The 24,620-nt window shown below is 40.0% G+C and overlaps 1 non-coding gene across 1 annotated transcript; it reads right to left on the bottom strand.

Annotated features, from left to right (window-relative positions):
* Positions 1-19,167: 19,167 nt before the first annotated feature.
* On the bottom strand, positions 19,168-19,286 carry LOC145405719 (5S ribosomal RNA). Its single transcript, XR_013898445.1, has one exon. It is a non-coding gene; the product is annotated as a 5S ribosomal RNA (ribosomal RNA).
* Positions 19,287-24,620: the final 5,334 nt, after the last annotated feature.

Genomic DNA, 24,620 nt, shown 5'->3' with positions numbered 1-24,620 from the left:
GATGTATAGACATCCACCCCAAGCTTGGAACCTCGCTAGTAGAACTAACTTCGGAAAGAAAATTAATAAATGTCACTATGCTGTCGAGTTCAATAATGTATCCACACAAGAAAACCTGTTCCCTGCCTCCACGAATATACTGTGTGAATGTGTGTGTGTGTGTGTGTGTGTGTGTGTGTGTGTGTATATATATATATATATATATATATATATATATATATATATATATATATATATATATATATATATATATATATATATATATATATATATATATATATGCATGTATATATATATATATATATATATATATATATATATATATATATATATATATATATGTGTGTGTGTGTGTGTGTGTGTGTGTGTGTGTGTACAAAGGTTAAGGTGAGCGAAGTAATTGCAAGAATTCTCGAGGCATAAGTTTACTGAGTGTGGTAGGGAAGGTATATGGAAGAATTATTATAGCGAAAGTAAGAGAGATATCAGAAGTCCTAGTGAGTGATGAACAGGGTGGCTTTAGGAGTGGCAGAGGATGTGTGGATCAAGTATTTGCAGTGAGACAGATATCAGAGATGGCTTGTGAGAAGGACCATAAGGTGTTTATGGCATTCATGGATCTGGAAAAAGCATACGACAAAAAAGAGAGTGATTGTGGAAAGTTTTGCTCATGTACTGTATAGTGTAGATGGTAAGCAGCTAGTTGGTGCCAAGAGTTATTATGATGGTAGCGATGCATTTGTCAGGGTTAATGGGCATCTAAGTGAATGGTTCATGATCGGTGTGGGCGTGCGACAAGGTTGTGTGATGTTCCCATAGCTGTTCAGTATATATATATAGATATATATATATATATATATATATATATATATATATATATAGAGAGAGAGAGAGAGAGAGAGAGAGAGAGAGAGAGAGAGAGAGAGAGATATGGCTGGGGTGATGAGAGAAGTAAAAACACGGGTAATGGAGAGAAGCATGACGTAGGTAATGAATGGTGATAGATGTAATATCTAAAATTTGTTGTATGCTGATGATGCAGTGCTGCTTGCAAGTACCGGGCACGAACTTGGTAGGCTAGTGCAGAGTTTTGCTGATCTCTGTGAGAGTCGTGCCTTGAGAGTAAATGTGGAGAAGAGTAAAGTGATGGTTAATGAGGGAGAAGGTGACTCCCACTGTGATGCCACAGTGAATGGAGAGAGACTGGAATTGGTGAGAGAGTTCAAATAATTGGGTACAGTGATAGAAAAGAGACGAATATGTGCAAAAGAAGTTGAAAGTAGATTGACACAAGGAAGAAAAGTAGCTGGTGCAATGAAGGCCTTGATAAGAAACAGAGGCTTGAGTGTTGCAGCTGCACGAGGCTTAGATGAGGGAGTGATAGTGCCAACTTGAACATATGGGTGTGAGACTATGGTGTGGCATAAAAATGAAAAGAGTAAGAGCACTGGAGATGGGACTGCTGAGGAATGTATGTGGAGTACAGAGGGTGGATAGGATATGGAATAATGTGATTCGTGAAAGGTGTAGAATGAGGAAGTCGGTAGACACCAGGATCGAAGAGAGTGTCCTGAGATGATATGGTAATGTGGAAAGAATGGATAGCAATAGAGTGGTGCGAAAGGTATACCTGAACGAATTTAAAGGAGGGAGGAGGCGTGGTAGGCCAAGGAGAAGGTGGAGAGATATGATGGATGAGTGTTTGAGGAAGAGAGGTTGGGAAGTCGGTGAGGTTAGGGAACTGACAAGAGATCGAGCTGGCTGGATGAATGTTGTGAGGAGAAGTGCATGATCAGAGATTTTGGCACCCCTTGTGAGCATGGCAGCGTCCGGGCTGACGCAATCGGATATGTTTGTGTGAAGCTGCGGAGTGTGGTGAATGTTTTTGGCGTATCTGGTAGAGCCAGGATTCCGTGGGCTTGAATGATAAGTGAATGGAAGCGTATCCTATTTGGATTGGGCAAGTTTGTGCTGTCTGGACATTGCTACTCCTCACTCTGCCCTTGGGTGGGAAAGGAGGTCCGGATGATGATGATGATGATGATATATAGATAGATAGATGGATACACACACATCTATCTCTCTATTGTCTATCTATCAATCTATCTATATAGATAGATCGATAGAGACAGATAGATAGATAGGTGGGTAGATAGACAGATAGCTAGATGGATAGATACAGACACATCTATCTATCTATTTATTATTTCTCTCTCTCTGTATATAAATAGATAGATAGATAGATAGATAGATAGATACACACATCTATTTATCTAGTCTATCTATCTATCTATCTATCTATCTTTGTGTGTGTATAGATAGATAGATAGATAGAGAGATAGACATAGATATAGATATGTATAGATATATATACCTAAAAATTTGCTGGACTAACTCATAATCTTTCCATTACAAAATGTTTGTAAATCCCTTTAGTTTTCTTTCCATACCGTTAGTCTACAATGACTAGTTCTGACCAAAAAAGTAAAAAAAAATATACCAATCAATCAGTCATTTCCTGTAGCACCCCACGGGATGCATAGGGCCTCGATGAACTCTCTCCACTAATATTTGTCTCTTGCCATCTCCTTCAGGTCCCACAAACACTCCTCTCCTGCTTCTCTTTTCATTGTCCTCAACCAGGTTTCCCTCGGTCTACCTCTGCCTCTTCTCCCTCTAGCAGTCCACTCTGGCACATCCTGTATTAACCTGCCTTCTTTTCTGAGTATGTGTCTCAGCCACTTCCAGCGAGACAGTCTCACATATTCATCAACTGGTTCCACTCTCGTAATATCACTTACTCTTTCATTTGTAACTCTGTCTTGCCACTTCACCCCAAGAATCCTTTTCAGTATTTTATTCTCAAATCCTAATACTTTCTGATCTATTACAATTGTACTGTACCATGACTCATGTCCATAAATTAAAATTGGTCTAACCATGGACTTGTAAATTATTACTTTAGTATGCACAGAAAGCATATTATTATTCCAAACAGATTTCAACATTCCAACAGCTCGCCAAGCCTGTCTAAGCCTGTCCTCAATTTCATTGTTTAATGATCCATTAGATGATACAATCGTTCCCAGATATTTAAAATTTTCTACATTCTTCACAACATTATTCCCAATTACACAATCGATTTGGTTCTATACGTTCATATTAATAAGTTCAGTCTATCCACAACTTATTACCAATCCCACTTTTTCTCCTTCCTCCACCAGACAAGCAATCACCCTCTGCATCTCGTAAATACTTCCATTAATCAGTACAATATCATCGGCATAGTCCAAATCCACCAGCCTCTTATTTTCTTTCCAGTTAATTCCTGCACCTGTTCGTACAACATTTTTCATAACATAATCCATAACAATAAGAAACAACAAAGGCCAAAGAACTCCTCCTTGAATCACTCCTGACCTAACTTCAAATGGATCACTCAAAGAACCACCCACCATTACCTTACAAAAAGTACCGGTACCTTCATGCAGGCTTCTAATAATATTTACAGTATTTTCAGGTATACCATACAATCTCATAATTTTCAACATAGCTCCACGTGAAACACAATCAAACGCCTTTTCAAAATATAAATATTCACAAATTCTTGTGTGTCGCGATTCCCGACAAAATCGCGCCGTCGCACCACATGCAATCGCCACAATTTTTGGTTGGAATTTTTCTAACACTGTCTGGATATACCTCAACTTAATGCAAAAAATAATGTTTTATATATATATATATATATATATATATATACCTCCTGAAAGAAGGAATACAACACACAGACAGACACAGACTTTATTAATTAGATATGTCCAGATCTCACCCATTAAGGATCTGCAGCTACTGATGACCTTATGGGAGAAAATGGTTTCCCTCATAAAGACTCAGAAGGTCTTCAGTAATTGTACAGTAACTTTGCAACAGTTGAGAGTAAGACCCATGCTCTTATAGCATTTGTTTCTTAGAATTCCGTCAGCTATCATCTCTCACAATTATGCCCTTTTCTTAGCCTGTACATATATAAGGGTGTAGACAAGCTATATCCCATAGATCTAATGAAAAATGTGTAGTATGGATATTTAACTCGTAACTTGTGTTGGAGTACCATGGATTCCGAATGTTTGATTGATATATTACATATGTGTGGCCAAATTCACCGAGCACTGTATTGATAGTTTCGTACTTAGTGGATTGGTCTTCTTTCTGTTTTATCTTTCCTGCTCCATGGGAAAGAATTAAAGAAAATTATCTGGGGATGTGCTGAGTAATATAGAAAAAATCGTTCTGTTGTTGAATTAATAACGTGTGAAAGAAAGATGGGTGTGGTGGAATGTGATGGCGGTAAACTGAGAGAAATAGGATACGCCAACACGTGGTGAAATGAAGAAAACTCTGGTCAGGATGAGGTTACACCAAACAATTTTACCTCCTGTCTTCTCTCGAGTGTCTTTTATTTTTCTTCTTTTATATTTTCACAATTTCTCCCTTTGTCTGGTCTTTGCGTCAACTGTGTATGTAGTTTGCTATTTGGTTTCCTGTCTTGTCGAACCTTGTACGGCACGTCTCTTTTGCTGAGTCTACATATTACTATGACGTCTGTCCTATTTAAGACGCTCGTTTTTGTGTATTGCCCTGAAATATGGAATACTTGCATGTAAACCTACTTTTATGAGGTAGGAGCAAATAATACCTCCCGTCTCATATTAGCCACAATATTATTATTTCTCTCCTTCACTCAAAGGGGATTTTTTTTTCATCCATTTCATGGAACATTGATTCATTGAGCTTGTCTTTTTCTTACCAGTTATCTCCGTTCTTTATTACATTTCCTACTTGCATCACTTATTGCTGGTTTGATTCTGTTGATTTTTCTCGCGTTGTGTTTCGTTACATTTATATTTTCCACAAATTTATCTTTCTGTCCTGGTTGTTAGCATAACTTTTGCCTCCAATTTTCTTTTAAAATATTTATTTTATTTCTCTCGGTGCCTTATGTCACATTACTGATATTTTATCTTATATTTCGTTGTTTTGTTTTCTCCTTTTACTGTGTATTTTTTTCATTATTTCCGTTATCCTTTTCATATTATATCCATCTTTAATTACATTTCTCTGTTATACTTATGAAATGTGTATCGACCATACATTATTATTTTCCTTATTCAGAATTGACGGCTATATCGAACTTCAGCCTTTGTCCCCACCCTCCCCTTTTTTGCTGCATTAGAATTTCATTAACATTTCCTTTTTTTTGACCTTTTAATGCCACAACCATTTTCCGCTCGTATGTTTTTTTTCTGGTTGTCATATATCATCATCATCATCATCATCATCACTACCACCACCACCACCATCATCATCATCATCATCACGCCTTTCCCACCTAAACATGGGGAGAACGATGATCCAGGATACACGGAAAGAGAAAGTACGGACGTGGGATATGTATCAACATGAGCCAGAAACTCAGTCACACAGCATCAAATCTTGAGTAATTCGGGCTTCAACTAACGAGCTTAACCATCAACAAATATTTTTTTATTTGTAATTTTAATCCTTAGGAGCCAGTTATTCTCATCCCGTAAATATTCCTGTTCCACATACTCTTTTGTACCTAACTTCTCGGTGTTCTAAATTTTTGTATATCTCTCATTATGTGGTATGTTTCATCACAAATTTTATTCCACATTGCACAGTAATGTACCTTTGCCATGAATTTTACCATGGACTTTTTCAGCCTTTTACTTCTCCTCCTGCCTTTGTCTGCTTAATTTCCTCCACACTCTTTTCAATCTCGGTCTTGCTGTTGCATCACTCTCATTCTTTTCTTCCACTATATTTCTCTCCTCCCGTTTCCTTTTCTTCTTCCTTTCTTCCCTTCTCCCTCCCTTTTTTCACCTTCCCCGCTCCTTCTATCGCCCAACTCCTATCTTGCTTTTCCATTCTCACTTCCTCTTTCCCGCCCCATCATCCATTTTCTCCCTTCTCTCCCTTCTTTTCCCCTCCCTCCCCTAATTCTATTTCCTCTCTTCTTACCCACTCTTTGTCCCTCGTTATTTTCCTCACTTCATCTCTTCCTTCCATCCTTTTCTCTCTCTATCTCTCTCTCTCTCTCTCTCTCTCTCTCTCTCTCTCTCTCTCTCTCTCTCTCTCTCTCTCTCTCTCTCTCTCTCGAGCAATATGGCTTCTCGATAATAGCAATTAATAACTCGATGTATAGTGCTAGTACTGTACTTGAGAGAGAGAGAGAGAGAGAGAGAGAGAGAGAGAGAGAGAGAGAGAGAGAGAGAGAGAGAGAGAGAGAGAGAGAGAAAGAAAGTTTTTTTTTTTTTGTCATGAAAGTGACCCCTGACAGAGGAAACGTGAGGCCAAGGGATGGTGGAGGCACGTGAGAGAGAGAGAGAGAGAGAGAGAGAGAGAGAGAGAGAAGGGAAGTTTTGTCATGTAAGTGACCCCAGACAGAGGAAACGTGAGGCCAAGGGATGATGGAGGCACGTGAGAGAGAGAGAGAGAGAGAGAGAGAGAGAGAAAGAAAGAAAGAAATCCTCCCAACGAGCATAGTTTTGCAAGAAAAAATGCAAATAGTCTTCAAAGTTGTCCTATCCAGATGAAATAAAAAAGAAAGAATTAAAAAAAAAACAGTAAAACCTACATAGATTCAATTCATCGTACTTGGACAAGGGTGGATATTACTGAGAACCGGTGTGCCTGTAGAACTAATCAGTGTATAAGTTATTACGGAATTACCTCTAAGATGTTGGTGTTTTGTTCTCTGCCTGTTTGTCTCGTACGAACCTCCTCCCAGACAGGTAGATGCATTTTAATGAAACTTGGCATGCATATGAAGCTGACAAATGGCAGTTAGAAAATGATCAGGGAATCTGGTGTATGTCACCTATGTTTGTCTGTCGTTGTTACTTATGTGTTTGTCGTTTATGACCAGTGTATTTTTTGTCTCACTGTGATTTGCTATCTGCATGGCTGTGTAGAATTTAACCTGCCTTGGAGGCTGGTTATCGACCAAATGAATAGAAGTCAAATTTAAAAGCTTCCTTGAGCGAGTATATTGGCAAAGGGGGAAGATGAGTGTGTGGCATCTATCAGGGTCTTTATCTCCTTCGCATAGTGGGAAAGACATACTGTAGGACAAATGTCGACAGAGTTAGGAAGAGAAGCGATGGAATGGTAGGACAGAAATAACACTGTTCTAGGGACCTCAGAGGGGCTGTAGATCAGATAAAGATATTCACTATTAAATATGTAATAGTATTTAGAGAACAGAAAGAAGTTGTTTGCTGACTTCAAGGATATGAAGAGAGCATGTGCTAGAGGAGACAGACTCCCTCCCACCCCTTAAAAAAAAAAAAAAAATTGGTAGGTGGTGAGAACATAAGGAGTAAACGGGAGACTGTTTTAATGCTGACACCTCTTCCCAACGATGACGTGCATTACGTTTTATTTCTAACAGCGGCAGAGAGTTTCAGTCAGTCTGGGAGAAATCCTATGAACTGAAGTGATTAAATGCTATACGAGAGGCCAGAGCTTAGTTAAGTACTCATTTCAACGCTCGGTCAACTGAAACCGGGCCACCTTAACCCGGGTAACCTCAGCTCCGGTTAACTCAGCTCCTGTCGATTCATCCGGGTCGACCTAACCCCAGTCAGTTCAATCTTCAACTAACTCAACTTTCGGTCAACTATGCCTGTACAACTCAGACCCGGTCAACTCAACCTCGTTAACTCAACCCCAGTCAAATGAACTCCAATCAACTCAACCCAGGTCAGTTTAACCATTTCAAATTAACCCATGTTCAACTCAACCCATGGTCAAGTCAACCTCTCATACTGTATTCCGAATATCGAACATATGGTTGTGTATAATGCTTTTTGTATTATCATCACTCTCCCTGGACATGTTCTAACCCGCCCCAGTCCACCGACACTCAGGGTCTGAGTATTTAGCGTACTTTTTTTTTTTTTAAGGAAAAGGAAGGAACAAGGAGACGAAGGGTCAGCTCGAGCCTTAATTTACAGTAACTGGGAAGAATTTCTTTTCACAATGAATTTCTTGCCTTGTTACTTTCAAGAGCATTTATCATTACTTCAAATAAACAACTGATCTAAGAAAATTATTTTGCAAATTGTATTTAATTTTTGTCCTCTGCAGTAAATTGATTGTTGGTGCCTTAAAAAAAAAAAAAAAAAAGTTGTCAGCTCGAGCTTTGGCCTACATGGACTTTGGTGGAGGAAAATTATTAGCTTAAAGGGACTACCACATGGAGACAAATATCGATAACAATGCCTCCCTCTTCACTCCTATCACGCTTTGTCACTTTGCTAGTATAAAACAAAGTCAGTGTTCCTAAAGCTTATTTAGTCCTATAATATTGTATACCACGCTGCTTGTTTACAATGTATTAGCAGTAAGAAATTAAATGAGTTTGGTGAAATTTAACAGGGGTGAATTGACAATGGGCTAAGTTGAAACAATTAGCCTTCGTGGCAATCAATCTAGTCTTCGTGGCAGAAATCAAGCCTTTGTGGCAAAAATTCAGTCTTCTTGGTACCTAGCCTTCGTGACAATCAATCTATCCTTCACAGCACAAATCTAGCCCTTGTGGCAACAGAATTCGCCCCTTAGAGAGGTCTCAGCGTCTCAGTGGCGTCTTGGCGGGAGAAACTGAGGTGCCAATTTGTGTAATGCGAATTCGCTCACGACCGGGTTTGATCTGTCTGGGCTTGAGTTGACCATAGTTCAATATACAAGGGTGTAGTTGATTGTGGTTGAGTTGACTAGGGTTGAATTGACCGGGGCTTAACTGTCCGGGGTTCAGTTGACTATGGGTTGAATTGACAAGCCACTGGAGAATTCAGAAAAAGTACGTGCAACTAAAGTGAACTAAGCAAGTCGTTTATTTTGATTTTGAATTAAAACAGATGTATCAAGTTTCATGGTTGTCCTGTCTAACTATCCATCTAACAATTTATATACCTCTCCCAGCATATGGGCATCTTTCTATCTCTCATTGTAAAGTATGTAAACTTTGTAAACACCATGCATTTTAAAATATATTGAAACAGAAGGCCAAAGATTCCTCGCTTGTATATCGGTAATGGTTACTGCATCCTACACCATCTCCATACACCAATGTAATGGCTTCAAAACGCCTCACCCCACAATAAGCAGTACCAGCAAACCCAATATAACAAGTCGTGTTCTGATTATTTTGACGTCCATAGTGCCCAGTTGTTTTTAATGGGAGTAACATGTATATGATGTTATAGGAGAAATACCTGGCTAGTCAGTGGATGTAGAAATGCTCCTGTACATTTTTTTTTTTTTTTTTTTTTTCACTCAACGGGAAGCTGTGGGTTGGCAGGCACAGTTCTTTCCAGGAGAAGGAGGATGGTTCCAACGAAAGGTACAACCTAGAAACCGGAAAGAAAACGGTTTTTGGACTTACTATGCTATTAGTATGGAATGTATTTTAAGACTGTCTATAGTATTCAATCCCATTTGCACTGAATATGTACAGGTAGGGTTCATACGGTCTCCTGCTGAAGAGTGGGGATGCACAGTTTTGCTTTGCTTGTTTCTGACGATACTCTTCTGTTCAGTGGAAACTGCTGGGTTTGCAGTGCTTGGTGCATACATTTGAAAATATGAAAAAAAAAAAAAAAAAAAAAAATCAGCTTGCATGTGAATGTTACAAAGAGTAAAGATGTCTTTCTTTTTTTTTTTTGTGGACAGATGCCATGGACTGCAAAGTGATTATGAATAGTTAGGAAACCAGAAAATGAGAACCTTGACATATGAAGGTGTTTGATGAGAAATGAAATGGAAGAAAAGAAGGTGAAGTTCAAGAAAAGACACGACAAGGAAAAAAGTTTGCAGATATAGGAAGGGCAGTGACAAGCAAGAGGGGAGTGATCAAGGAAGAAAGGAATTCTTTCTACGCCAGTACTGTTAGGACTTATACGTATGGATGTAAAGTTTGGACTTAGTTGCAAGGACACAAATCATAAATGAGAGAAGTGGAAATGAATTACCTGAGAAACGATGATGGAATTATGTGGAGAGACTGAGTTAAATGAAGTTTAAAGGCATATTAGTGCTAGGGAGAATGGGCAAGAATGTATTAACAGGACACTAGAGATGATCTGGACATGTTTAAGATAAAGGAGAGTTAGATATTAACTAAAAGAGTACATGCGGGTGAGTTGGAGTTGGAAAGGGAGACCAAGAGATGAGTGGAGGGACAGGTGCAGGAGTATCACGGAGTGCGGAATCATTCGGTAAGTAGGAATGGCACAGGTTAAGAGTGGCGTCCTCTCTTACAGGGTATGGCAGCATTCACGGAAAAACGGTCGCAAAGCTTAGTTCTAAGCTTATGAACTAAAAGACCTTCGCTATTCAAGTGCAAAACTGTTTCCTAAGTCTTGCTAACCTTCATACGAGTCGCAAAATCGAACAGCAAAAATATCGAATTTGTTCTTTCTTTCTTCATCATCAGTCGTAACTCCAAAATAAAAAGGCGTACACGAGTGTACAAAAGGTTGCTTGTCAATTGTTGGTGTTTCTTTTCATGCTTAGAAAAGTATTCAGGCTGCGGTTCGTGAATTAAGGCCTGAAACCGCATCGCAGTTATCAGCAAGTGCGCCATTTTGCGCAATATTGGTTAGCTACTGCTCACCTACACTTAAAGCACGTACCAAAACACTTCTTTTCACGGGAATGCACCCTCGTTTTAGTTTTGCAGTATTTTAGAAAGGTAACAGTCCAAATTTAACACTTGCTTTATGCATAATTATATTTCCACAAAAAGATAAAAAAAAAAAATCCTCTAAAATCAATGTTAAGAAGCAGGAATGGCAAAAGTGCACAGATAAGAGATGAAAAACGCACAGAAACAAAAGCATTCCACAAGCTACAAATACATGTTTGTGGCTAAAGTGTGGAATGCAGTAACGAGTATAGGTCTCCAGACCTCCTCCCATCCAGAATGCTCTCTTGTTTCTGTGCTTTTTTCACCTCTTATCTCAGCACCTTTGCCCTTGGCTGATTTGGAGACCTATACCCATTCCTATATTCCACACCTTAGCCACAAACATGTATTTGTAGCTGGTGGAATGCTCTTGTTTCTGTGCTTTTTTTCATCTCTTATCTGTATACTTTTGCCATTCCAACTTCTTAACAATCATTTTATAAAACATTTGTGTTCTAGTGTAAATGTGGGTGATTGGAGAGAGGGCATCTTGATGTGGAAGGACAGGTGTCAGGGAGGTTCTTTACTGTATCAGTCGCCGACTCTTAAAAGGTTAACCTTGGCAGGACTGATTCTTTGAAAGGTGGTTGACCTACAATGATTCATTGTTTTAAAGTCAGTGCAAACTGTACCTCATTCAAGGTTTACAGCGTGGAGTGTGCAAAACTTCATTGTGCCTCATATGAGGCGTTCAGCTCGGCAATTCAGTAGTTAGCTTATGTAGATATAATAAAGGAACTCCATTTCAACAGCTTGTGTGTTTCCTTGCCTCACCCTAGGCCCCCCTCCCCCCTCCGACAAAAATGAAGAAACTCCTTAGAAGTTTTAGCCAAAGCTTCACTATACTGTAAGATTATTATCACCTTAAACTAAAAAAAGTGTGGTCTAAATATATTATATACCAAGCTAGTAGATCAACTTCCTACTTTGAAATTCCTGTATTGAATGTGGACTCTAATGTGAATGGAACAATCAGGTGAGCTAGAGAAGGATGTATACAAGAATTGGCAAGACGGGCCTTACGATTACTCGTATGTCTCCAGTCACCTATGGTGAAGGAGGTATTAAGGCCCAAATTTAAGTATCGGTTTTGAACCCGATCCCTGGTTTAATCTGCTCAGGTAGAGGTGGGTCTGAGAGACCTACTCCCCCTGTCCCATTTCCTAGTTCATTAACTTCTAAATACCAGGGAGCCCAGTTCTTCTCAGTAGCTTCCTAACTTTGTGTATCCATGCAAGGAGTGAGGTTGTTACTTCAATCTCTCTCTCCGTTTCTGCAGTATAAAGGTATGAGGGCATAAGTTGAGTATGTAAGACCCACGTCATCCTGACGTGTGCGAGATATTTTGTTCTCCCTGACTGCAGATATGAATGCAGTGTCTGGCATCCCCTCTTCACACCATGAAGCACCATCCCATACCAAGCTTTGGCACCACTCAAGCAATCATTCAGATTTTTTTTTGTTATAGAAGGCCAAAATTAATTTACTGTTTTTCCTTTTTTTTTTTAAATTTGTTAAAAACATAAAAAAGAAAAGAACAGTTCATTTTTTTACATGTTTGTGTTGGGAAGACATTATATAAGTTATTCTATTTCCAGTATTGGAATAAAGGAAACATAAACATTTTTCCTGGATTTTTATATTTCTGGGTCTGAGAGACCCACGTCTACCTGCTATGCAACACAGACCAACATTTACCTGAGCGGAGTCAAACTGCGTGTATTCGATATTACGAAATTTTGTGGAGGAGTTCAGAGTGAAGCAGGGATAAAGAGATTCTCTTCTGAAAACAGTAAGTCAAAGATCAAGGTCACAGGAAAAGGTAAATGGTCAGGGACACTGGGAAGTAAGCTCAGATTAACTTTTATTTGAACGAGTCTTGGTGGAACAGTTAAGGGTAAAGGTAAGAATGCAGTAGGCTAAATATGATTTTGAGAATAATTGGTCGAAATTCAAGATGGCAGGGAAAAGTCAAATATTCGGCCATGCTGACAGTTTGTGGGCTCAGTTGTCGGACTCACTAAGTGCTGCTTCTTGGTTTTCTCTTCCCTTAGCATAACTTTATGCGTTTCTTTGGCAGTGTATAACCTTCATTATAACCTATATAACTTTTTCCCTCTTGTCATTACATAGCCTTCATATTTCAACTTCGTTACTGCGTAACCTTAATTTTTCTCCACATCAGTGCATAATCTACTTTTCTGATCCACGTTGCTACAAAACTTATCAATACATGTACTTACATTTACCACCACTTTATTTTTTCTTTGTCACTGTGTAGCCACTGCTACTACTTTACATACCTGGCCAGTTCATGTTGCCCTTATTGTTAGAAACATTTTCTTGCTTGTCTTCTTTCTTTTGGTCTTTCTTGCTTAATTGTGGCAGGCACTTCTGTCGTTCAGAATTAACCAGTTCTAAGTAAACTTGAACGCAACGACCAGCCTATGACTTGACTGTGTCCATAAGGTTTTGGATGCAAGGCAACTACTCATTGCCTGTATGGAAAAACCGCTTCTCTCGTATTTTTCACGTTTTTAGTTGTAGAAGCACTAATAATAGGCGTAGAAAGCTTTGCCTTCTTTAGACGTAATCTTGAGGTCATTCTCCCATGGAAGTGTGCCATCCTTTTCCTCCCTCTCTTCTAATTTTCAAGTGGCAACCCTGCAAAGATTGGTTTCTGTCTCTCTAACAACCAGTACCAGTTATAAAAAAAAAAAAAAAAAAAAAAAACTCTAGTTCCCCAACGGTGCAATGGAACTGAATGAATCTTTGCATGCTTATTGACACTGACTAGTACTTCACCTTTCTATTGTACACCTCCAGTATTACATTGGCCAGGTGAAGGGTCAAAGGTCATCAAATGCAAAAGCGGTGAAAATAGCTAAAATCACGATTATACTCGTGCTAGTTTCTAAGGCTGCGAACAATATTAAGCCAGAACCATGATTCTTGGGTGGAATATTGCACTGGGGTACCTCCATACAAGGGTGACATTTAGTGACGAAAGTTACTTCCGGTCGCTGGCAGTGCCACTTAGAACTTGGACCTCTGATGGGCCATTCCACGAGCAGTGATGAGAAATAGGGAGGTGAGTATGGAAGTTAAGAAGTCACTGCATGATGGTATTGTGATCCCTACCCTGACGTATGGAAGCGAGGCGTGGACCTTGCAAGAGGGGAACAAGTCAAGAGTGAGAGCAGTGGAAATGAGTTACTTGAGAGGAGCATGTGGAGTGACGTGGAGGGACAGGTTGACGAATGAAGAAGTGAAGGAACGTTGTGGGGTAGATGTGGATGTGGTTGAAAAGATTAGGAGAAATACACTGAGGTGGTTTGGACATGTGGAGAGAATGGAGAATGAAAGAATGACTAAGAGGGTGTATGTAGGTGAGGTGGAGGGAGGGAGAGGGAGAGGTAGACCGAGGATGAGGTGGAGGGATGGAGTTGAGAGGTATATGAGGGAGGGGGGGGTGAGTTGGGGGGAGGGGAGTCAAATGGTGGGTGACAGAGTGACTTGGAGGCGTTTTGTCTGCGGCCACCCTTTGCGGGATTAGGGCGTCGGGCTATAGATAGACTAAAATTGCAACTATGCTCACACAAAATGCTAAGGTTCCAAAGGTTATTGACCTGGGGCCAGGAGTCTTGGATGGAATATTGTCAAGGAGTACCTTCTTACAAAACTGAGTTTTGGTACTGAAACGTAGTTCCAGTCACTGGCAGCACTATCTACAAGCAGGGTTGCGAGTGGTTATAAAAATATTTTTCATACTGAAACTCAACTCCAGTCGCTGACAAAGCTTGGTCCGCTTAGAGCCAGCGATCGTCACCTACCAGCTTGTTATTTTACCTTTTTCACTGAAATTTTTACCCTCCACCAGACAGTCAGAGGAGGATAGTGTTATCACTGGGTTCAATAGGTGTCCATCTGTAGAGCTGGGCAGCAGGCAGCTGGCTGGGCATAGAGAATCTGGAGAGCTCAGGTTATGTATCCTCAAGTTGTTCTCCTTACGCCCACCTTTAAAAGAAACGATAGCTGGGGGGGGGGGGATGAGAGTCATTATGCCCTTGGTTAGGTGTGCAGGGAGGTGGGAGTATGTCCTTGGTCGGATGGAGGGTTGCAACAGGATACCCTTTTTTTTTTTTTTTTTTTTACTACTGTCACTGAATAGCCTACTATTATACCCATGTCACTGAATAATAATTTTTCCCATGTCACTGTTCAGTCTCTTTTACCCTTCTCCCTACCAACCATTTTTGTCCCTGCAATGCAGGATTTTTCTGTTGTCATTGCATATCCTACTTTCCCTTTCCCTGTATAGCTTTTTTTTTTTTGTGAATTGATTTATTTTTTTACTCGTCACTGCAAAAACTTTATATCTATACCATTATCTACCTATCTACCTACCTGTCTATCTATAGAGATTGATAAGTCGATAGACAGAGATAGATAGATGTACTAGTATAATTCCAAATACTAAAACTATATTTAATAATCATCGTGGTGTGGAATTCCTGGGATAGGTGAATAGTTCAAGTGCCTCATGTGGCGTACAGTCTTCTAATAAAACAAGGGATAATACACTCTGTTCAGGTAACCATAAAGTGTAATAATTCATGGTTTTATCATTTGAGGCTTTGCAAGAGGGTGGCCCAGTGAAACGGAGCATTGTCTCACTATTTGTTATCCCGACCTTCAAGACTGGAGAATTTACGCTGATTATGAGTCATATAAGTCTATGTATATTTTGTAATACGTTTTTCTTGCCGATTTGTGTTTTACATTACACTTTAATTTCCTATTTTTTGTTACTTTAGCAAATAATAATGATATTGAAACTATAAAAGCGACGAAGAAGGAGCACTCAAAGAGTGCAGTGTAATGCCTCCCCGGTGGTCCAGGAGCCAAGCATTTGATCACGACCATTCCATCGATTGGTCTCAACCTGGAATTAAACTCTTGCATGTCCTTAAGTCATTCCACCAACTTCAGTCCAAATAGGAAAAATATTAGTTAACATTTTCTTCTACCTCTGACCTTTGTTTCACAAAATCAAATCTCTTCCACACTGGCTGACCTTCAGTCCTTACCAGTTGTGTTCAGAGCCATTCAAAACTGAGATATAGAGTCGAACAGTAGCCTTTAACCTTTGATGAACTGTTCTCAATATCGAATCCATTTACTACTGTTTTACCCAGAACTTTCCCATAAAGGCTGGCCTAAATCGAATCGAAATTGTTTAAGTTGGTCTTGCCCTGTGACCCTGAACTTTGATCATTCCTTGGGACCCTGATATTAAGTTGTCTGTTATCCAACTGGAATTTCTTTGTTTTCGTCTTACCAAAACCATTAGACAAAGTTGGGCCTAAAAGGATTTTAAGAAATAAATTGACCTTACCATGTTATCATTACCTTTTACTTATTCAGGCCCACAGCCAGAGAAGGTGGCGAGGGTGGCGTGCCACCCCCATCCCCACCCGTCAAGTATCAGAGCCCCAACTGCCTGAAGTTGTATTATTTTAAAGCAATTTTTGGAGTTGTATTCAGGTCTATTTCTTTCTTGAAAGTTATTAACACAAATGTTTAGGAATACTGTGACTAATGTAGGTAAATATACTTATATTTATTTTGAATTTCCGACAAATAATTTGCAGATTTTTACAGATATTTTTGCCATGCAACTACTGATTCCTCCCCCCCCTCCAAAAAAAAAAAAAAGGAAAATGGTGAAAACATTGTTTTAAATTCGTATATTCACATAAATTCGAACATAATATTATTTTCCACACTTAATTCGTAACCGTAACTACAAATTAGGGAAAACTTTGTTTCGGTATTCCAGCACTGCCGCAAAAGATAAGTTAATAAAAATTCTTTTTGGTATTCATGTTACAAAGATCAAAATTTCATTATTTTCTCATTTTGAAATAAATTTGTATTTTAGTATTATTTAATTTAAAAATTAATCTATACTTAAAAGTACAGTATAGGTAATTGTTCCACTGCTTTATTTACTTTTCTTCTTAAAATAACAGTGTCATTCCATTAAATGAAGCTCACCACCACCCCCTCTGAATTTCCTTTGATACAAGCCTGACTTATTGCACTCAAAAGCAATAGGTTTCCTTTTTGGATGATCATCAACAACATCAGCAAGTTCTTTTGTTCACACACAAGCAACATGGGTCGAACGTTGACCTTACCCTGTGGCCTTCGTCTTTGACTCCTCTCAAAGTTGATTCTCTTAATTTTTGCCATACCCTCTACCCTTTCAAAAAGTCTGGTCTAAAGTGGATAAGAACTTTTTAAGTTGATCTGTCTAACTCAAAAAAACTTTCCTAACCTTGTTATGTTGAACTTTGAATTACTTTCGAAAACAACAGGATAACTGGCTAACCCTCAATTCTTCCAACGAATTTGGTTAAAATAATAAAAATAGCTTGAATTGATTCACATACACGCACACACGCACACATACGCACACACACACACACACACACACACACACACACACACACACACACACACACACACACACACACACACACATACACACACACACACACCTACTTGCTTCTTGATCGCAGGTGTAATATATATATATATATATATATATATATATATAATGCCATCCTTAGCAATCTTCATCCACATCAGTCAACATGAGATTTACTGCAGGCTCAGTCTTTCACCCCAAAGAGGTAGTAACAGCCAGAATTAACCCTTCCCCATGATGGATGCATGCCCTGATAAGCCTCAAATCAAAAGGTTGGTTAACCTTCTCATCAAAAGATGGAATGGACATTTGTGTTTCATGTGAAAAAGGTATTCAGAGCAAAGGTATGTACTGTTAATAAGTAGCATCTTACATTGTCTTCCAAGCAGTGTGATGAACTTGTGTATTCAGTGTTGTCAGTTTATACAACAAAGGCAATATTTCTTAAACTGAATAAACAAAAAATGCTGTAAACAGGCCCTCTACAAAATGCATTGTTCTGCTGACAAGAGCTATTACAGAGAGATACCTGCAATTAAGGTACCATTATGCTGGAAGGGAGCTTACCTCAAGGCTATAATCTTGGAATAAAATGAAAAGTCGTCAGACTTATAACAAGCTTGTACTTAGTGGCCAGTGAAGCTGTTTCTAGGTAAAAAAATATATATATGATAACGATATACTGTGGATCTACAGTTTAATTGTAAGCATCTTTTGTATTGTGTTTCATGCTATAAAATTACGGTTAGATTTTAATGTGTATCACGAACCACTAATATAAGTGACAGAGATGCATAAATTCTTTGGTGCTAGTGTCGGGCGGGCAGTGGCGCTAGTTTTGCTCGGACCAATATGGCGGCACTCGGCCGGCCAAGCTTCAAGTCAGAGTGAGCATTTACCTGCCCGTGCCACCTCCTCCTTTTAAACCTCCTTGTTTGGCAACATGGGGTATAGAAAACATGCTTGAGTAATAGTGAAAGCAACATTTTGTGGTAGGTACTATGAATCACAATGTATAAACGTTATTCTCCCATTCCACACACCGTAAGATGTAGTGTCACTCTGGGACAGCCAGAATTGGGTAAAGATAATTAGGAAGCAGCACGTTAAGGGTGTGATTATTCACTTATGTCACATTGGCAGGTGCAGGTGAAGTGCTGTGGGAAGGCCTAGTGTGACAAGGGGGAAGTGAGAGTAGGGCAGCCCCTACTGGCACCGGTCAACCTACAGTAATCTGCGTTGCCTGCCACCCCTAGCCACCGATTCGTGCTCTCGTTGAGAGGTAGGTATGCTGCAGCCACTGAAATCTATCATATGGAGGGGCTTTCTCATAGGTAGCGCTGCACAGTTTGTGTGCTTGCTGCCAGGGGTCCAGGGCGGTGTTGATGATGTTTATGCACTACAGCCAATGCCCACACCTTTTGAAATAATCTGATAAATGCGGAAAATATAATGGCATGATCCACTGCACGCTAAAAAACAGTGCCATGGCCCACTGTTCAGCCCATGTAAGCAACAGTGAAACAGAAACAACAAACTAAGAACAATGTTCCAATTGCATTACCATGATGGAAGCGACGAGTGCTGGTGTTTCGATGTGGCGGCCAAAGTCACACGCTTGCTGCCGAGATAGCCCCTCCATACTATAGAGCTCAGTGGCTACAGCCCTCAAAGTTACCTCCCATGCTCACCCTCTCGCTCCAAAATGCCTCCACCCAGAGACCTGGTGACACTTGCAGTGGAGAACGAGTATTCTGATCTCTGATTGAGTGTTCTAAGTGATGGAGTTTTTTTTCATTGCCAGACGCCATGTATCCCAGACAGGGTGGCCAAGGGCTTAGAGTTAATTGTTTTACAGGGAGGGGCACTAATCCTCCACCAACCCCACTTGACGTAGGGATGCCAACAGCATCTGGTGTTCCCAGGCGGTCACCCATCCAAGTACTAACCAGACCCAACGTTGCTTAACTTCGCTGATCGAACGGGAAGCGGTGTACTCAACGTGGTATGGCCGTTGGCAAGTGATGGAGTTGCTGAGATATAATGGATTGAGACACACACAAAAAAGGAAAAATACTCGCTAACAGAGAGCGGCAACTCAGATTAACCCCTGAAGGGAATTAACGTTAACTGTTTCGATTCTAATGATGATGATGATCGTGATGATGCTTCGTTGTGGCAACACAAGAGATTTTGTGTGGATGAGTGAAATTCAAGCAGTTGAAGGATTAATATTAATCAGGAGGAACGAGAATGGAAATTAGTGAAGAAAGTAGAATAGACAAAAAGTAGATACGAAAAAAAAGTCAGTAGAAAAGCGTGAAAGAAGGGAGGGATAAAGTAGTAAGTAGAGAACACTGAACAGGGAAAGGGGAAGAAAATTAAAGAGACCGAAACAAAATGAAAGAAGAAATGGTTCACGTAATGAAATGAGAAGAGAGAGAGAGAGAGAGAGAGAGAGAGAGAGAGAGGGGGGGGGACGGGAAAAGCGTGGATGTGAAATAAGAAATGGGAATGGATAAAGAGAGAAATGAGAAAGGGGCAAAGAAGTCGAGGCTGCCTTGAGGAGTACAAGGGTACGAGATGGGGAGCTGTGAGATGGAGGGGGAGTTGCGTTGAGTGGCAGGTAGATTTAATTTGGGACCAGAGAGGTGGGTATAATGGGGGACAGAGAGAGGGGCAGGATGGGCGAAATGAAGAGCAAAGAGGGTCAAAATAGACAAATGAAGGGATGAAGAGGGGAGAGCAGGTGGGATGGACTGTGAGAGGAAGAGGTGTAGAAGGGACAAATGGTGACAAAGGGAAAAGAAAGGACTGGATGAGAGGTGAAAAGGTGGAAGGAGGTAAGAGTGACCGGACAGGAGAAAAGAATGGAGGGAGAGAGCCTGGGGGTGATGGCGGCATATTGAAAGGGAGCGGAAAGGAAGCAGACGATAGTAGATATGGAGGGAAGAGTCGGGGCAGGAGGGACGACTATGGTGGAGGAAGGAGGGGCTGATGGGGAAAGATGAGTGGGGAGGGGAGGAGGGACAAATGGGGGCGGAGAGGGATCAGGAGAAATTCTGTGGTCGGTAAAGTGAGGGGAGGGTTGGTAGGGCGGGAGTGAAAATCCTAAAGCTATGATCAGGAGTCACGCCACTGACAAATTACTAGTGAGCCCCTACAGATGGAGCCTGGGTGGAGCCGCCTCACTCCTCATCATCACCAGTCACACGGCTGGCCAGATAAAATATGCCTGAAAAAAGGAATCAGCAAAATGGGAGAAGGAAGGTTAGGGATGGAGAGGACAGACAAGGGCGGAGGAAAGAGATTCGCATGTAAAATACGAATACATAAATAAACAAGAAGAAACCCCAGAAAGTACAACATCCGCGACTAGCAAGTGTTCTAAGGGTTGAATATTTGATTTTGCCCTGTAACCATGATCTTTGACAGTTCACTTTCAAAATCGAATTACTTCATTCTTGTCCAAACCTTACCTTTCCACCAACTTTGGTATACAGTATATAAGACCAAAAATCTAGGAACTGACTATGCACAGTGAACTTGATCATTGAACGTTCATTTTGACCTTGTTCTGTGACTCATTGTTCTCAGAATCGTATCTTTAACTCTTTTATTTGTTTACCTAAACCTTCCCATAAAGTTTAGTCTGCAGCAGATCAGAACGGATTAAGTTGACATTGCTATGTGACGTATACACTTGACCTATTGTTCTCTTAAACACTAGATCAGTATTTTTACGGATCATTAACTCTTCAGCCATGTTTTATTTAAGTCAGATCAAAACTGTTTTAGTTTCTTAGTTTACACTCATATGTAAGGAGCAAATATTGATCTTGCCTTGTCACCTTGACCTTTGACTGTTCACAAAACAGAATCCTTTTTTTCTTGCCTAATCTTTAATCTTTCCTCTTAGTCTGGTTCGAATCATACCAAACCGTTTTGAGTTGACCTTGCCTTGTAATGTTGGCTTTGTACCTTTCACTGTGACTTTGACCCTTGACTGATCGTGTTCAAAATCGATTCGTTTTGTTCTTGGTTTATCATCACCGATTCCAAAAATGGGTCTCAATTGGACAAGAACTTTACAATGATCTTGCCATGTGACCTGAGCCTTTGAGTTCTATCTGTCTATTGCTCATACTTTGATTTACTGATCTAAAAAAACTAAGAGCTTACTCCTTGTCTGACCCTCAGTTATTCCTACAATTTTGACAAAAATCGAACAAAAACTTTTCGAATTATTTTATCAATAATCACATACGGGATGGATGTTGGCCTTGCCCTGTGAGTTTAACCTTTGGCTAATTGTTCTTACAACCAAACGAAAAAAAAAATTAAGAAAAACTGTATCAGTTGATTTTGTTGGGTCAAAGTTTGACCTAACCCTATGACATTCACCTCTGACCTAAAGTTCTCAAACGAATAGGCCACTTCATGGATTGTCCCTCAACCTTTCCACCATAATTGGCTAAAATGGGATAAAAAAAGTTAGGTTACTTTGCTAAAACACACACACACACACACACACACACACACACACACACACACACAAACTGCTCAAAATATACGCTTTCTATTCACGAGACGGGAATGTAATTTTTCTATATATATACCTAGCTATGTATCTAAAACTAGATGTCTGTTCCGTTAAGGGTGGCTGCAAACTAATCGCCTTCATGGCACCTTGTCCTTTACCATCTGGCTGCCATTCCTAGAACTCACACCCACTTTTCTTTTATATGTCTTAATTCCATCCTTGCATCAAATCTTAGGTCTCCCCCTCTCCTTCTCCCATTCCACCTCACTCACCTACACATTTTAGTCAATCTCCCATTCTCCATCCTCTCCACATGGCCCAACGAGCTGTGAGTATTTCTCTTAACGCTTTCAGTCACAACCTTACCAACAGCAGAACTTCACTTCTTTGTCTGTCTGTCTGTCTTTCCATGTATCTCTACATGCCCCTCTCATTGCACTGCTCTCACCCTTGACTTGTATCCTTCCAACAGTATTCAAGCTTAATTTCCATACGTATCGTAAGAATGGGAATCATAATGCTGTCATGCAATGATTTTTTTAATGTTCATGCTCTCTTATCTATTCCTTAGTACTGCTATCAGTAGACTAGGAAACTTTCTTCCCTGCAGTACCCTTTCATGCATGTCATCCTCTAACAGTCCACCCGTAATCATCACAATGCCTAAATACTTAACTGCAGTCACGTTCTCCATTTCTTAACCATCCAGTCCCGCTGTTCAATCTGTGATTTCCTTTCTTTCAGTGACTTTTACCCCCGCCTGAGCTACGTTAACTTTTAGATTACTTTTCTTAAATTCCCAAATATATCCACTGAGCCCTGCAGCTCCTATTGTCATCAACAAATAAATATATAAATAGATTATATCCATCCATCTATCCATCACCTAGCCCTACGTTGCCCCTTGAGGAGCGTAGGAGCCCGGGGCTAGGCAACGTGGTCCTGACATTTGAGATGAGAGTAACCAACCTCACTCATCCCTGAGTGGCATTACGTGAGCAGTTAACCCCAATCACCTCTTGGATATAAACCTTCACCGGCTCAATCCGATTGGAGCGCCGTAATTACCCACTAAACCACCGGGCGCTAAAATCTGGTTATATGATTACCACCCAGCGTAGTGAATGGTTTACTGGTGTACAGGAAATCACTCGGCTTGTCAGTCAGTGTAGAGTGACCTGTAGGCAGAAGGACGAGGAAAGAATGAAGGAAAGAAAGACAGAAGAGGATGGAAGGAAAGAAAGATGGAGGAGAGGAAAGGGCAGAAATCCGAGAGTAGCACTACATCGAGAAAGTGGATGGTAAGCGCCACCACCAATAGATTACTCACACACACACACACACACACACACACACACACACACACACACACATATACTATATATATATATATATATATATATATATATATATATATATATATGTGTGTGTGTGTGTGTGTGTGTGTATGTATTTTTAAAGTTAATAAATTGTCATTATTGTTGCTGAAGATTAAACTCAACTGAGATTAATCTTCAATCATTATCTGGAATAGGATAGTGGCGTTATGCGTTCATGCCTTTGTGAATGACTACAGAAATATCACTCTCTGGCTCCTATAGTCATTGATGTGAATACAATGACTTTACCTTAACAAAACGCAACCGTGGGAGTAGTAACCAAGACTAGACTATAACGAACACCCAAAAGAGCCGTGTGAGTCGCCATTTCACTTTATTCTTTCTGTGCAGTGGGGAAAAAAGGTACAGCCATCGTTACGTTATATTTATGAATACCATTGTTCTTCTTATTCTACTGTATATTCTCCACACCCATTTAACTGTGAGTGAAAAGTATAGTACAATGATGTTTACTTTTCTTCTGTGTATATTCTACTTAGCTGTAAACAATTGTTAGTCAGGATAACATTTGTTTATATTAGCCAGGAGCTTTACGTACCGGTATACATTTTATTCGACTGCCAGTTAACCTGTTGACTACGATGATGTCCCCCCCCCCTCTCCTTCTTCTTTTTCAAATGTATATTTCGTACCACTAGCTGTTAAGTTAGCAATATCCTGTTGTCGAGATTTGTATCTAGCCCATCATTTCATTACAAGCACTTCTAAGCTGAGTATAATTGCCTGTAAATTCCAAGAACATAATTAGAAAAAATTTCATTGTTGAGAAGAGGAATTCGCTTAATAACAAACGACATATTTCAATGTAGCTCGATATCAGGCTAGTTTTCTCAATCCGGCATTATTTCAGCAATTTTGCATCTACGTTAGTTTTTCATTGCATAACCAATTTCTTTTTGTTGTTGTTTTTGTTGTTGTTGTTGTTGTTGTTAAAACTCAGGTTCAAATAGACGTGAGTCCAGTGGACTGCAGAAAGCGGGCCACCTCAGCTGGGAATTCTAAGAAATCGTTCACCAAGGTTGTGTTGATGGATTCTTATAATAATATGGTGCATGAGATGAGTAAACGTGTTGTAGTGTGCAGGGCTGCCATGCAGTGCGGACACAGTGAATTGCCTGTGAATTGTAGTTTATGTTGGTGCTATAAGAGGGAGGGGTGATGGACGCATAGTATTCAGGTTAGAGGCACTCCTGGATCTTTAGGTAGTTTCTGTCTAGTGGATGCATCATAGTCGTTCATGAAGAATGCTGGGTGGTTGGAGAAGGAGGGATGGTACTACATCTTAATACAACAGTGTGTAAGGAAGAATATTACGTACACAGTCCTTTGTCATTTCTTTTTTAGCCTCTGATGATGGTAGACGTATGTACCAAAACGTTGGTCAGTAAAGATGAAGATCTTTATACAAGC

The sequence above is a fragment of the Coenobita brevimanus genome, chromosome 67 (genome assembly GCF_032717465.1).
Source record: "Coenobita brevimanus isolate Jiangsu-jjx chromosome 67, ASM3271746v2, whole genome shotgun sequence".
Taxonomy (NCBI): domain Eukaryota; kingdom Metazoa; phylum Arthropoda; class Malacostraca; order Decapoda; family Coenobitidae; genus Coenobita; species Coenobita brevimanus.
Note: the sequence above shows the minus strand (reverse complement) of the source record. Positions and strands in the feature narration are given on the sequence as shown.